The sequence below is a fragment of the Nansenia antarctica genome (assembly GCF_963989245.1).
Source record: "Nansenia antarctica genome assembly, chromosome: 7".
NCBI classification, from domain to species: domain Eukaryota; kingdom Metazoa; phylum Chordata; class Actinopteri; order Argentiniformes; family Microstomatidae; genus Nansenia; species Nansenia antarctica.
The window spans coordinates 39,875,163-39,889,634 of NC_137677.1; positions in this window are offsets into that span (position 1 = coordinate 39,875,163).

A 14,472-nucleotide genomic window follows, 5' to 3' on the forward strand; every position below is an offset into this window, starting at 1 on the left:
GGAAAGATGGTCTCATTGTAAAGTTACCAAAGAAAGGAGACCTTGCCAAGTGCGGAAACTGGAGAGGACTCACCTTGATGTCAATACCAGCAAAGCTTCTAGGAAGATGTATTGTAAGAAGACTGAGAGATGGAGTGGATGAAAGGCTTAGGAAGGAGCAAGCTGGCTTTAGGAAGAACAGAGGCACAGCAGAACAGATCTTTATCCTCCGCAATATCATAGAGCAATCACTTGAATGGAATTCTAGCCTCTACCTCATTTTTGTAGATTATGAGAAAGCCTTTGACTCTATTAGCAGGGACACCCTATGGAAGATCATGGAGGCATATGGAATACCAGACAAGTTTATTGCAATAGCGCTCCAAACACGCAGGAGGGGGGGTGGACTTGTTCCCTCATGTGCCTAGTTAGTTATTTTGACTTTGCTTGGGTCATTTGGATTTGAACAGGAGGCCATTTTAGCAAGAAATAATAAAAAAAAGTGAAAAGGTGAAAAAGAGGTGATGTTGCCACAGCACACAACCCCATCCTGAGAATCCCAGAGAGATCTCTCCATGCCCTGGACAGCTGTGATTTGGATAATGAAGAGGTTCAGAGGTAAATATTATAGACCAACTATCTGCCAGACACATGCAATACTTGATTGAAATGGCTCTGATATACTGTATGTTAATGCAATATAATCCAATATTAAAATTTAAAATGTGTAATGTGCACTGGAGGCTTCAGGTTTCACATTACACTTGTGTAAGTCAGACTAGCATGTGTCCAATATTCAAGTTACACATTATTTGTGAGGTCACATCATGATCTAAGGAATCTGGAGTGTTGTTGTTTGTAAGGGCATTTTGTTAAAGATTGAATTATATGACAAAAGATGCCTAATGACTTGTTCTTGAATTTCAGATACATCAAGCCAGGTAGGCGATCTGAACCACCAGCAGTTCTACCACAGGTCCTCAAATCAGACAGCACAAAAGCTCAGGCAGCAGAAGGCCAAGACTTACTTTGGAAGGTGAGCCGTATCATGAAAGAAGAAGAACAGAGAATCCCAGGATGGTCTGCATTCAATGCCTATGTATCCACGTCAGACATCCCATTAACAACAGTATAATATATGCCCTTCATAAGAGCTTCACCATCAGACCTATCTACAATCTATACAGCTCTTTTGCAGCTCACACAGCTTGCTCAAGAACTGGGACAGAGGCATATACTTGTAACTGCTGACCTTGCCATCTACAGCAAAGCACAGAAAATTCTGTGGAGCAAACCTGAAGCTTTGGATGGCAAGATCACCATGAGAATTGGAGGAATGCACGTCACCATGGCCTTTCTGGCAAGCATTGGGAAGGTGTATGCAGACGGGGGCCTCTTTGACATGATAACCGAGTCTGGAGTCTATGCTGACGCAACAGCTCGGCAGATGCTTCAGGGGAAACAACTGACAAGAGGTGTGAGGAGCATCAAGGTTGTTTCAGAGGCTCTGTTCAGGCTCTTCTGGGTGGCACTGGTCTCCTGGCTGAACAAAAAAGGCCAAAGTCCATTGTCTGCTGAACAAGAACACCTCCTGCGAGATGTGCAGCATGCCTTTCATGGCAACGACCAGGTCTCTGCCAGACAGTTCTTAAGTGAAGTGGAGACAGACCTTCCTGAACTGAGGAGAAGAATACAACAGTTTTCAGAGAGGGGAGTTCAACAATCAGCAACTTTTGTAGTACTGGCTGAATTTCCTCAAAGGGGCTGATCTCTTACTCAGAATGCTACGATCAGAGCGTGAAGCTAACTTTGACCTTCATCTCAACTGCATGTCTGAAGCAATACCATGGTTCCGGGCTGCTGGCAGGATGAAATGCAATGTGTGGTCATGGTATTTGACAGGTATGACGGCCCACAGTCAATCAAAGACCTGGAGAGGCAAAGGAGAGGTGCAAGTGATGGAAGGCCTACACATGTTATCACTGGCAACACAAATGTCCCAAACTACAGGAAGTACTTGAGGAGTAGTGGAAACAAGACTGCACTGTGCATGTTTGTGAGCAACTACATTGTCACTGCAGCCCCGCAGAGACTACACTCAGATGACTCCATCATCTTGGCAGGTGGATTTGACAAAGGGGAGGAGGTGAAGAGCATCTGCACAGCAGGAGTCAGCAGTTTGACATCACTGTACAGTGATCAGGAGGAGGCAGACACAAGGATGGTGCTCCATGCCATACATCTTGCAGAGTCATATTCCCGCATCATTGTGAGGTCTGATGACACAGATGTGGAAGTACTGCTCATATACTATGCAAGCAAAGAAATGTTTGGTTCATCTCTGGTGTACATGCATACAGGCCATGGAATGAGAGAGAGATATGTCCCCATCAACACCATATCTGAGAAGATTGGAAAAGACATGTCTAACTGTCTACCAGCATGTCATGCACTCACTGGCTGTGACACAACAAGTAGTTTGTACAGAATAGGAAAGACAACAGCATTCAACAAACTCAAGACCCATCTCAGCGAGCTCAAAGATCTGGCCCATTTTGGACTCTCTGCCAGCTTGGAAGAGTCTTTGCCAGTCGCAAGAGAATTTGCGCTACTCCTATATGGAAAAAATTAAATGGAAAATGGATTGGTGCACAAACCTGGATGAACTGAGGTTCATAATTGCATCAACATCTGATACAGCCTCTGCAAATCTGCCGCCAACAGAGGATGCATTTCAGCAGCATGTGCAGAGAGCAATGTTCCAGACAGCGGTATGGTGTCACAGCCACATGCCCAAACCCCTGTTATGGAGTCCTATTGGCAAGGGGTGGATTATCAGAGATGGGGCCATTCAACCTGTCCTTTTTACAAAACCCCCAGCACCTACAGAAGTGAGAGACATCACTCACTTATATTGCAAAGATGCAAAGTGTGGAGAGAGTGGAAAGTGCCAGTGCCTCTCTGTTGGCCTTCCCTGTACAGAGTTCTGCACCTGCTGTGCAGAATGTCAAAATGTGTCCCCTAATGTTTGAGGACTGTATTTAATTGTACTTTGAATTAAGGTTCCAGTTTTAATAAAACCTGTACTATTTACACCTATGTTTTAGAGGCTTGTAATTTAGAACTAATAAACTTTATTTTATTGGGTTACTCTTATTCTGACTATTTGGTGATGTAGTTCAGCCACCTGGTATTTTCCTCTCCAAATATAATGACCATCAGAGTGAGCATTCTTAACTTATAGGCTATTATGCCACTTATCCCCCATTCGGAATTTGACTGTATAGTATCAGAGAAGAGGTAGGCCTATGTCTAAAGAAATCTAATTTGCAATAGAACTGAATGAGATATTTCCATACAACTACTGGTTATTGTTCAATAGCACCCTAGACAATTCAGTAATGATATATTTTTCAGGGATTTCTGTTTTTCTGATAAATGAGAGAAAAGTGATGGAGTTCTATGTTCCTGTCACCAAAAAGTACAATTTCCGTCTAAACTAAAGATAAGTTTACAGGACTATAATTCAGTATTTATTTAGGTAAATAGTTGTCTGACTATTTGGTGATGTAGGACAACCACCTGGTTCAAACCTCAGCAAATCTGAAGAGGAAAGGAGTGATCATTCTCAAGTTATGGGCTTTTTTGTCACCTTCCCCATATTCGGCCTGGTCTAATTTGGCTCTTTTTCAGGGATTGGGGTAGCTCTAAAGAACAACCAAAAAAACATATTTTCCCCAAAAATAAAATTTGACAACAATCAATGTCATTAATGGGAGACCCTAAAGATAAGAAAAATCATTGTTGTCATTTGCTCTACCTCGGGTAGGGGTATCTCAAAATCTGAGGGCCCTTTCTGCTAGACTATTAACTCAAGCACTTAATGGATCCCAGTCTAGGGGAACAATGAAACTTGAACTGTTTTAATTTGACTGTACTTGAAATTAACACATAAATTACACAATTGAATGTTTTCTATGTGGTTGAAAGTAACACTGTTTGAACGGCGTGTGTTTACCAGATGTCACGTTACGACCGCTAGCAAAACTTAATCTGAGCAGTTGGTAACCGACGGTAATGATGTTCTAATCCGGCCCAATGTCTACTAAACTGGAATTAACCGTTAATTATCTCCCACGCTGACACCTGTCTCCAGTTGTATTTACATCCTGCAGTTTGTCATTTATGAACTGTCATAGCGTGTCTGTACTGCAGCTGTGGATTCTGAACAGCATCAGACTCGAATCAAGGAACAGTCGATATAAAGACCACCTAACATAGCCTCTGACGCATAATATATTATACTATTGATATTACTATATTTATTACAGACATCTTCAATATTGATACATTTAAACAACGTAGTAATCACTCGTATTGCCTTTCCTCCCAGGTTAATCTTTAATTTAAAGAAAGAACTTTGAATTTAATTTAGATTTGTTTATGTCAAAAGTGTGTGGGATGTGTGTGTAAAAGAAAAAAACATGTCCATATAAACATCCACTGTTAAAGTATATAGTTTTGTTGACCGTTGCAATTTAAAAACAAAACAAAAACAGTACAACTGACTTTTATTTTCGTCTCGGGTCACCATGGCAACGCTGAGCGTACCTGTACTAACCAGGTGTGTGAGTTTTTTCCGTCTGATGTTTTTGGAGAGTTGAACATGTGGCACTGTTATAACACTGTTGTAACTGTTATAACACTTGTTATTTCTTGTTTTGGAGCCTCCTCCACCTCGTGGGGTTGTACCGTATTAAAGGCGGAACTAAAGTCAACAAACATAATTCGGGCATAGGCCTTTTTGTTCTCGAGGTGCTTGGATACAGAATGTGTGATATAGAGAATAGCATCCTCCGTGCTACGGTTCTGTTTATAGGCAAATTGAAAAACATCTAGCAGTGGGTCAATGTGTTTTCTAAGCAGAGACAGTACATAACGTTCAAAACATTTAATCACAATGGAAGTTAGAGCAATGGGGCGGAAGTCATTATTCTCCATGGCACGAGGTTTTTTCGGCACAGGGATTATAATTGACTTCCTCCACAGAGCTGGAACTGTTGTGCCTCCTAATCCGACACACCCCCGTGAGCCTCGTTCTGGCGCCCCCTCCCGGCCGGATTGAGTGGGCCGGATCTCTGGCTCTGTTTGCAGCAGGTGTGGGCTATTACGTTTCAGCCCAGCTGTCCCAATCACCACCTGGACAGCCGCCTACTTAACCCTGCTACAGACGGAGATCCAACGCTTGGACATAACTTTCTGTATGGACCCCCTCTGACTACTCTCATCTGGATTTCCCTCCCTGGCTCGACCCCTGGACTCCCCTCTGGACTACTCTCTCATGGATCACTCTCCCTGGCCCGAAAAGGATCTCGGACTTTGCTCACTAGGGTAGTATCGCAGCACATAATACAACACCCCTGACCTCATACACGCACACACACATAGTATAATTACACACCCCATAACTATCGCCTGCATCACACCTTATGTTTGTTTTTCCACTAGTTAGTGTAGGGCCTATTTCTTTGTTTATATCATCCATAATAAATCATTATATATTCTCCTGGCCTCTGTCTCTGTTTCTCTGGGGTTCCACCACATTTGGCTTTTCCAGTTTCAAGGTGTGCATAACAGTATGTCCAAGCCATTATGAGCCAAGGTGGAACTCCAGAGAACAAGGGTGGTTCCCCGGGTATTGGGGTTCTCCCATTAGTCGTAGATTTACGCAGAGAGGTAAATAGCCATGCTACGCAACTTACCAGTCTGCAGGCCGAGCTCCAGAAGGCCTTCCCCACGGTCCAAGGCCAGATAGCCGTACTGGAGAATACCACCCGTGCCACCGTCGGGGCTGTAAATAGTCTCGAGACGAAGATGGACGCCCTGTCCGGGTCTCTCGCCTCCATCCAGCGTTCTCTGGACCTCATCGCCGCTGGCAGCAGACCACCCCCTGACACGAGTTCCATATCTGGGCAGATGACTAATCCCCCGGTCGATCCTGTGAACCCCGTTTCGCTCTATCCTCCTGTCGCTCACTGGGAACCCAGGTTAGTCAGCCCCGCTCCATTCCATGGTGACTTTGATTGCTGTCGGGGTTTTCTGACCCAGTGCGAATTAGTATTTACGCACCAGCCTTCCAAGTACTCCTCCGACGGGGCCAAGGTAGCGTTTATCATGTCTCTACTCGCTGACAAAGCGCTCAAATGGGCCATAGCCGCTGTCGGGAGCAGTTCAAGATACTCCACGGATTACCCCCTGTTTAAAGCGGAGTTCCGGTTCGTGTTCGACCACCCCCAGGACGGGCAGGATGTAACCGGCCGCTTGTTAGCCATCTCCCAGGGTTCCCGCTCTGTAGCCGAGTACATGGTCGAGTTCCATACTCTAGCCACGGAGACAGGCTGGAATGACGGAGCCCTCCTCAGCCTTTTCCACAAGGGGTTACATGATTCCATCAAGGACCTGTTGGTGCGCGACGATCCCGGCACCCTTAATGAGCTGATTACCCTGGCCCTTAGGATGGATGCACGCCTCCAGGTACGACGCACCGACCGCGTCCAGCGAGCTGTCACGCGCCCCACTACCTATCGCGCCGGAACGACCCCGCCCCCTTCTCTGCCCATGCTGCCTCCTCTCGTGGCTACTTCCGGGGCTGGGGAGCCCATGGAGATCGGCCGCTCTCGGCTCTCGCGAGAGGAGCGAGAACGGAGGCTTCTCAACAAGCAGTGCCTGTACTGCGGCAAGGAGGGGCACATCATCCGGGCGTGTCCTGTCCGGCCAAAAGACCCAGCTCACCAGTAGGGGGCATACTGGTGAGCAACACCTCTCTCTCTCAGCCCCAGGTCACCCCCAGTCGCCTATTCCCTGCCACTCTCACCTGGGGGAAGGACACCCTGTCTGTCAGCGCCCTCATCGACTCCGGGGCTGATGGTTGTCTAATCGATGAAAACTTAGTCCACCAGGCGGGCATCCCCCTAGTCCTTCTAGACCGCCCCATCATGCCTAGGGCCATTGATGGCCGTTCCCTAGGAACTATCACCCACACCACTGGGCTTATATCTCTTACGATCTCCGGGAATCATACCGAGGAGATCCGGTTCTTTGTCCTTCAGACCCCCACGTCTCCCCTGGTGCTGGGTAGACCCTGGCTCGAGAGACATGAACCTCACATCTCCTGGGCTTCGGGCCAGATCCTAGGCTGGAGAGGTACGTGTTACGCCTCCTGCCTTCGCTCCGCCCTGTCTCCCTCTAGCGACCCCAAGTCTAAGATCACTCCGCCTGACCTCACCGGGGTTCCTCACCTCTACCACGACCTAGGCCAGGTGTTCAGCAAGGACGAGGCACTCTCCCTTCCACCCCATCGCCCGTATGACTGTCCTATAGACCTCCTGCCTGGTGCCACCCTTCCTAAAGGTAGACTTTACAGCCTCTCACTCCCTGAAAAGGAGGCGATGCGTAACTACATTACGGAGTCCATCAACTCTGGTATCATCCAGCCCTCCTCCTCTCCCCTCGCGGCTGGATTCTTCTTCGTATCCAAGAAGGACGGTGGGCTCAGACCTTGCATTGATTTTCGGGCTCTGAATGACATTTCTGTAAAGAACCGTTATCCTCTTCCCCTCATTAGCTCCACCTTCGAACCCCTCACCCATGCCAAGGTATTCACCAAGCTGGACCTACGTAACGCCTACCATCTAGTCCGCATCAGGGAGGGGGACGAGTGGAAGACCGGGTTTAACACCCACCTCGGCCATTTTGAATACCGCGTCATGCCTTTTGGTCTATCTAATGCCCCTGCTATTTTCCAGGCCCTGGTCAACGATGTCCTTCGGGACATGTTAAACATTTTTGTTGTTGTGTACCTTGACGACATTCTTATTTTTTCTCGGTCCGTGGAGGAGCACCACCAGCACGTCCGGCTAGTCCTGCAGAGGCTCCTGGAGAACCGCTTATTCGTGAAGGGGGAGAAGTGCGTTTTCCACACCAGCTCGGTCACCTACCTGGGTAATGTGGTGGAGGACGGACAGATGCGGGCGGACCCTGCCAAGGTCAAGGCCGTCGTGGAGTGGCCTCAGCCCACGGACCGGACCCAACTTAGACGCTTCCTGGGGTTCGCGGGATTTGTGAGGCGGTTCATTAAAGGGTTCAGCCAGGTCGCAGCGCCGCTCACTGCGCTTACCTCCACCTCACGGCCCTTCTGCTGGACCGCCGCTGCTGAGACCGCTTTCGGCACACTAAAACACCTGTTCTCCTCCGCGCCAGTGCTGATCCACCCCGACCCCGAGAGACAGTTCATCGTAGAGGTAGATGCTTCGGACACGGGGATCGGGGGGGTCCTCTCTCAACGGTCGGGGGAGGACCAGAAGATACACCCTTGCGCCTACTTCTCTCGGCGCTACGAACCCGCGGCCCAAAATTACGACGTGGGCAACAAGGAGCTGCTGGCGGTTCACGAGGCCCTGAGGGAGTGGAGACACTGGCTGGAGGGAGCCAAACTACCGTTCCTGGTGTGGTCTGACCATAGGAACCTCACTTACCTTGGGTCCGCCAAGAGGCTCAACTCTCGACAAGCCCGCTGGGCTCTTTTTTTTTGTCGTTTCGACTTCACCCTTACCTACCGTCCCGGCTCCAAGAACGTCAAAGCTGATGCTCTCTCCCGCCAGTTCCCCAAGGCGGATTCGGGTGTCGCTGAGGGGGGAGATACCATCCTGTCCCCGTCCCGGGTGGTGGGGTTCGTAACCTGGCCCGTCGAGGCTTTGGTGAGACAGGCTCAGCGGGCCGAACCAGACCCTAGGACCGGACCCCCTAACCGTTTGTTTGTGCCTACAGCTGTCCGAGCCAGGGTGTTGGAGTGGGGCCACTCCAGCTGCTTCGCTTGCCACCCCGGCGAGCGGCGGACGGCGGCATTCATCGGGAGGAGGTTCTGGTGGCCCAATCTCAGGGGGGACACCAGGGAGTTTGTGGCCGCCTGTACGGTGTGCGCCCGTAGTAAGGCCTCCCATCGGCCTCCTGCGGGTCTCCTGCAGCCTCTCCCGGTGCCCAGCCGACCGTGGTCGCACATCGCCGTGGACTTTGTTACTGGGCTCCCTGTCTCCCAGGGGTGCGACACCATTCTCACCATCGTGGACCGGTTCTCCAAGGCGGTCCACTTCGTTCCCCTCCCGAAACTGCCCACAGCGGCCGAGACGGCGGACCTCCTAACTCTCCACGTCGTACCACGGGATCCCCTCGGATGTGGTTTCTGACCGGGGCCCCCAGTTCGTCTCCAAGGTCTGGCGGGCCTTCTGCAGAGGCATTGGGGCCACCACCAGTCTCACCTCCGGGTACCACCCTCAGTCCAATGGGCAGGCCGAGCGGGCCAACCAGGCTCTGGAAGCCGCTCTCCGATGTGTCTCCGCCCACAATCCCTCCTCCTGGGCGAAATACCTGCCGTGGGTGGAGTACTCCCTCAACACTATGGAGAGCGCCGCCACTGGTATGTCCCCATTCGAATGTTCCCTGGGTTACCAACCCCCTCTGTTTCCCCAACAGGAGCTGGAGGTGGCGGTCCCAACCACCAGGGCCCATCTCCGCCGGTGTCGCAACGTGTGGAGGACCGCCAGGGCGGCGTTGCTCCGCGCCACCGAGCGCGCCCGGCGGAGCGCGAACCGGCGGAGGGTGCCGGCCCCTGACTACCAGCCAGGTCAGAGGGTTTGGCTGTTGGCCCGGGACCTGCCCCTCCAGACCTCCCAAACCTCCACCCGGAAACTCAACCCCCGGTACGTTGGTCCCTATCCCGTGGACCGTATCGTCAACCCCACGGCGGTACGTTTGACCCTTCCTTCCTCCCTCAAAATACACCCGGTGTTCCATGTCTCCCAGCTTAAACCTGTGGCCGCCAGCCCTTTGTCTTCCCCCAGCCCGGCTCCGCCGCCGCCCCGTGTCCTGGATGATGGGGACCCGGTATGGACGGTAAACAAACTACTGGAGGTCCGCCGCCGGGGTCGCGGGTTTCAATACCTAGTGGACTGGGTTGGCTACGGGCCCGAGGACCGGACTTGGGTGCCTGCGTCCTATCTCGCCGACCCGTCCTTATTGGAGGATTTCTACCGAGCCAACCCCGGGGCCCTGGGTCCGTCGTCCGGTGCCTCCCCTGAGGAAGGGGGTACTGTTGTGCCTCCTAATCCGACACACCCCCGTGAGCCTCGTTCTGGCGCCCCCTCCCGGCCGGATTGAGTGGGACGGATCTCTGGCTCTGTTTGCAGCAGGTGTGGGCTATTACGTTTCAGCCCAGCTGTCCCAATCACCACCTGGACAGCCGCCTACTTAACCCTGCTACAGACGGAGATCCAACGCTTGGACATAACTTTCTGTATGGACCCCCTCTGACTACTCTCATCTGGATTTCCCTCACTGGCTCGACCCCTGGACTCCCCTCTGGACTACTCTCTCATGGATCACTCTCCCTGGCCCGAAAAGGATCTCGGACTTTGCTCACTAGGGTAGTATCGCAGCACATAATACAACACCCCTGACCTCATACACGCACACACACATAGTATAATTACACACCCCATAACTATCGCCTGCATCACACCTTATGTTTGTTTTTCCACTAGTTAGTGTAGGGCCTATTTCTTTGTTTATATCATCCATAATAAATCATTATATATTCTCCTGGCCTCTGTCTCTGTTTCTCTGGGGTTCCACCACATTTGGCTTTTCCAGTTTCAAGGTGTGCATAACAGGAACCTCGGTATTCAGGGACTTTTCAAATAGCGGACACCATGCTGTTGTTAGTTCTTCTGCACAGTTTTTGAGAAGAGAAGCTGATAGACCGTCTGGACCTGTGGACCTGTTGGTAGACACCCTGCTGAAGAGACGTTGAATGCTGGTAGGATTTACCTCCAACCAGCAGTTGGCATCAGTCTCTGGCAGGGTCTGCAACACACGGTCACACTCCTGAGAGTTCCATGTGTCAAACCTCAGGTAGAAGTCATTCAGCTCGTTTGCTTTTTGTTGTTCGTCTAGGGTCATGATCTGTCTTTTTGTTGGGTTCATGTTGGTCACTGATTTCATTGTGTCCCATAGTTTTTTAGAGTTGGAAGTCAAAAAACTTTGTTCCATTGTGTCCCTGTGTTTTTTCCTTGCACTAACAAGCAGTTGTTTTAGTTCTTTCTGGACCACTGACAGTCCTGCCCTGTCCTTATTTCTGAATGCCTGTTTTTTTCGTATTTATGCAATCTTTGATTTCTTTTGTGATATATGGTTTGTTATTAGGATAAACTACTATTTCCTTCTTTGGGACAACATTGTCAACACAGAATCTTATATAGTCTGTTATGGTAACAGTGGCCTCATCCAGCTCTAGTGCGTGGAATATGGACCAGTCTGTGCACAGAAAGCTACCCTTAAGTGTCTCAGTAGCATCATGCGACCACACATTGACCGTTTTACATTCAGGTTTGCTTGATTTAAAGACAGATTTGTACGAAGGGATTAAATGTACAATGTTGTGATCTGAGTTTGAGAGGGGAGGTTTTGATTTGGCTACATATGCATTTTTTACATTTCCATAGCATTTATCTAGGATCTTGTCATTACGGGTATTACATTTCACATATTGTTCAAAGCCAGGTAGCTTAGTCTCTAACTTGCAGTGGTTTACATCACCCAGGAAGAAGATAGGCGCTCCCGGTGTGCGCTGCAGCTGTTCATGGGCACATTCCGCAACACGGGCGGCTGCTCTGCCTGCATTTCCGCTGGGTGGTACATAGACGGCGGTTATGATGATGTTACCGAACTCCCGTGGTAGATAGTGGGGTCTCAGGGACAGACAAAGCAGCTCGACGTCTGGAGTGCATACGGTGTCTCTCACTGTGCATTGGCTGCTCCACCGGTCACTCACGTACACACACAGCCCCCCGCCGTGTCCTTTCCCAGCTGCAGCGGTGCGGTCGGCGCGCACGGACGAGTAGTCATCCAGGTTGACCAGCGAGTCTGGGATTCCCTGGTGGAGCCACGTCTCGGTCAGAACCAAGAGATTCGCCTCTCGGTATTCAAAGCAGCCCTTCATGTTGACACGTAGCTCGTCCATTCTAGGCAGCAGGGACCACACATTGCTGAGGATTATTGACGGCAGGTTTGTTGTTTCGCCGACGGAGGCGTTCACGTACGCCTCCCCGGCGACCTCGCCTGCGTTGTGGCCGTGGCCCGGTGTCTGTTGGAATGAATGAATGAATGAATGAATGAATGAAAGCTTTATTTCGAACATGTGTAGAAAGAAATAGTTATAACAACAAAAGACAAAACAAAAACAAGAAAAAACAAAACAAAACAAAAACAAGAAAAAACAAAACAAAACAAAAAACACTATTTACTTAACATGTCCGAAAAGGAGTAGGAAGAAGCATAAGCTTATTTAATCCTACCCCTTCTCCAATAATCAGAGATTAATAATTAATAATCTGCAGTTGACTTCAATATTAATATATATATATATATATATATATTTTAAATTAAATCAAATTTATTTACATATTTACATATTGACCAACAATAGAAAACAGATAATGTAAATAAACAAATAATCTGTGAAAACAACAACTGTCAAAGCCCTTCTTCCTATTAATATTGTTTTTGTTAATATTCAATATTTTGCTATAATATTCCTTCCTACATACCCTTATAATATTTGTTAACTTATTTTTATATTTTTAATATTTATTTTCTGTCTCTTTAGTTCTTTGTGTTATGAATTCTCTATAAAGTGTATTTTTCTTTTTACAGGCATTTTGTAGTCCCTTTATGATCCATGGTCGGTCTGTGTATTTTTGTTTTCTGCTATATTGTTTTAATGGACAGTTTTTCTCATATAATGAAGTGAATATTCTTAAAAATGATTCATATGCATTGTCAGTATCATTTTCTTTATATACAATTTCCCAATGCTGTGCTAGTAAGTCATTCTTTAATGCATTCATGGTTTCCTCTGTCCTCACTCGTCTGTATTTTAGGTTTTCATCTGGCTGATTTCTCTTGTAATTGCAGTCCTAGACTGTAAAAACTGGTAGGTGGTCACTAATATCGTTGATTAATAGACCGCTCACTGTATTGTTTTCAATGTCATTGGTGAATATGTTATCGATTAAAGTGGCACAATGGGGTGTGATTCTGCTGGGTCTGGTGATTTTGGGATATAAACTCATACTGTGCATTGTATTAATAAATTCATCCGTCATTTTGTGCTTGTTTGGATTTAGCAGATCAATGTTGAAATCACCACAGATGAAGATAACTTTTTGAAAACATTTTTTCTATCCAGTCGTTAAATGCTTCAACACTAGAGCCTGGTGCTCTATATACAGCTAATTATTACTTTTTTTTTTTCTTTACATATTTCAATTGTTATGCATTCTAATAAGTTGTCAATCACAGTTGTCATACTTTCTACCACCTTGTAATTCAAGTTATTGTCCACATACAAAGCCACTCCTCCTCCACTCTTATTCTTTCTATTTATACAGTTAACTTCATACCCATCCAGTTCAAAATCCATTCATTTATCAGCATTGATCCATGTTTCCGAGATGGCAATTATTTTGAATGGTTTTGTGAATTGATTTAAATATTTCTTGATGTAATTAAAGTTGGCATACAGGCTTCTGCTATTGAAATGGATTATTGATAATTTGCTGTCCGTTTTAATGGTCTGGTCGTACTGTTCATCTGTGTAGTAGCTGCAGTTGTCGTTGATGTTGTAGAAGAAATTATTCTCCGGATCTATGTCATTTTCCAAGTCTAGTAAATGATGGTCCGTGTATTCATAGCTTTCAGTCACGTGGTTTCTTCCCTAGCAACCACCAACCTGACGGGCAAAAAGTATCATAGCAACATCGCTCAACATGGCTGCCTACTATTTAGACCACCTCACCCATGAAGAACTATCAAGATACACGACGGTGATAGGAGTGGAGGATTGACACCATTCAAATAGTGTTGGATTCCCTGTCTTCTACTCTATCCGGACACGTTGGAATTATTATCATAACCCCTGGAGAATCAAAGTTATTGACCTGCAAAGGGTGCCTCCTTGACCGGCTTTTCCCGTGAATAACACCGGTTATGGAGGTGGTACAAACATAATACTATTATTGCTGAATTCACCATCAGTATACGGTCATTTTGAGCCCTTAACCACCGCGCTGACACCCCGAGAAGATATACTTTTAATATGAAACTCGATCAACCGGGCGTTCACCGGCTGCTGGACGAAACTCCCAACTCCCGCTGTCAGCGAGGCGAGGGAATATTTATATCCGGGAATTCGCTCCTTGCTGTGTCCACGGTGATAGGAGTGGAGGATCGACTCCATTCAAATAGTGTTGGATTCCCTGTCTTCTACTCTATCCGGACACGTTGGAATTATTTTCCTAACCCACGGGAAATCAAAGTTATTAACCCGCAAAAAGTGGGTTTTGCCCGTGGGTTTTGCCCGCAAAAAGTGCCTTTTGCCCG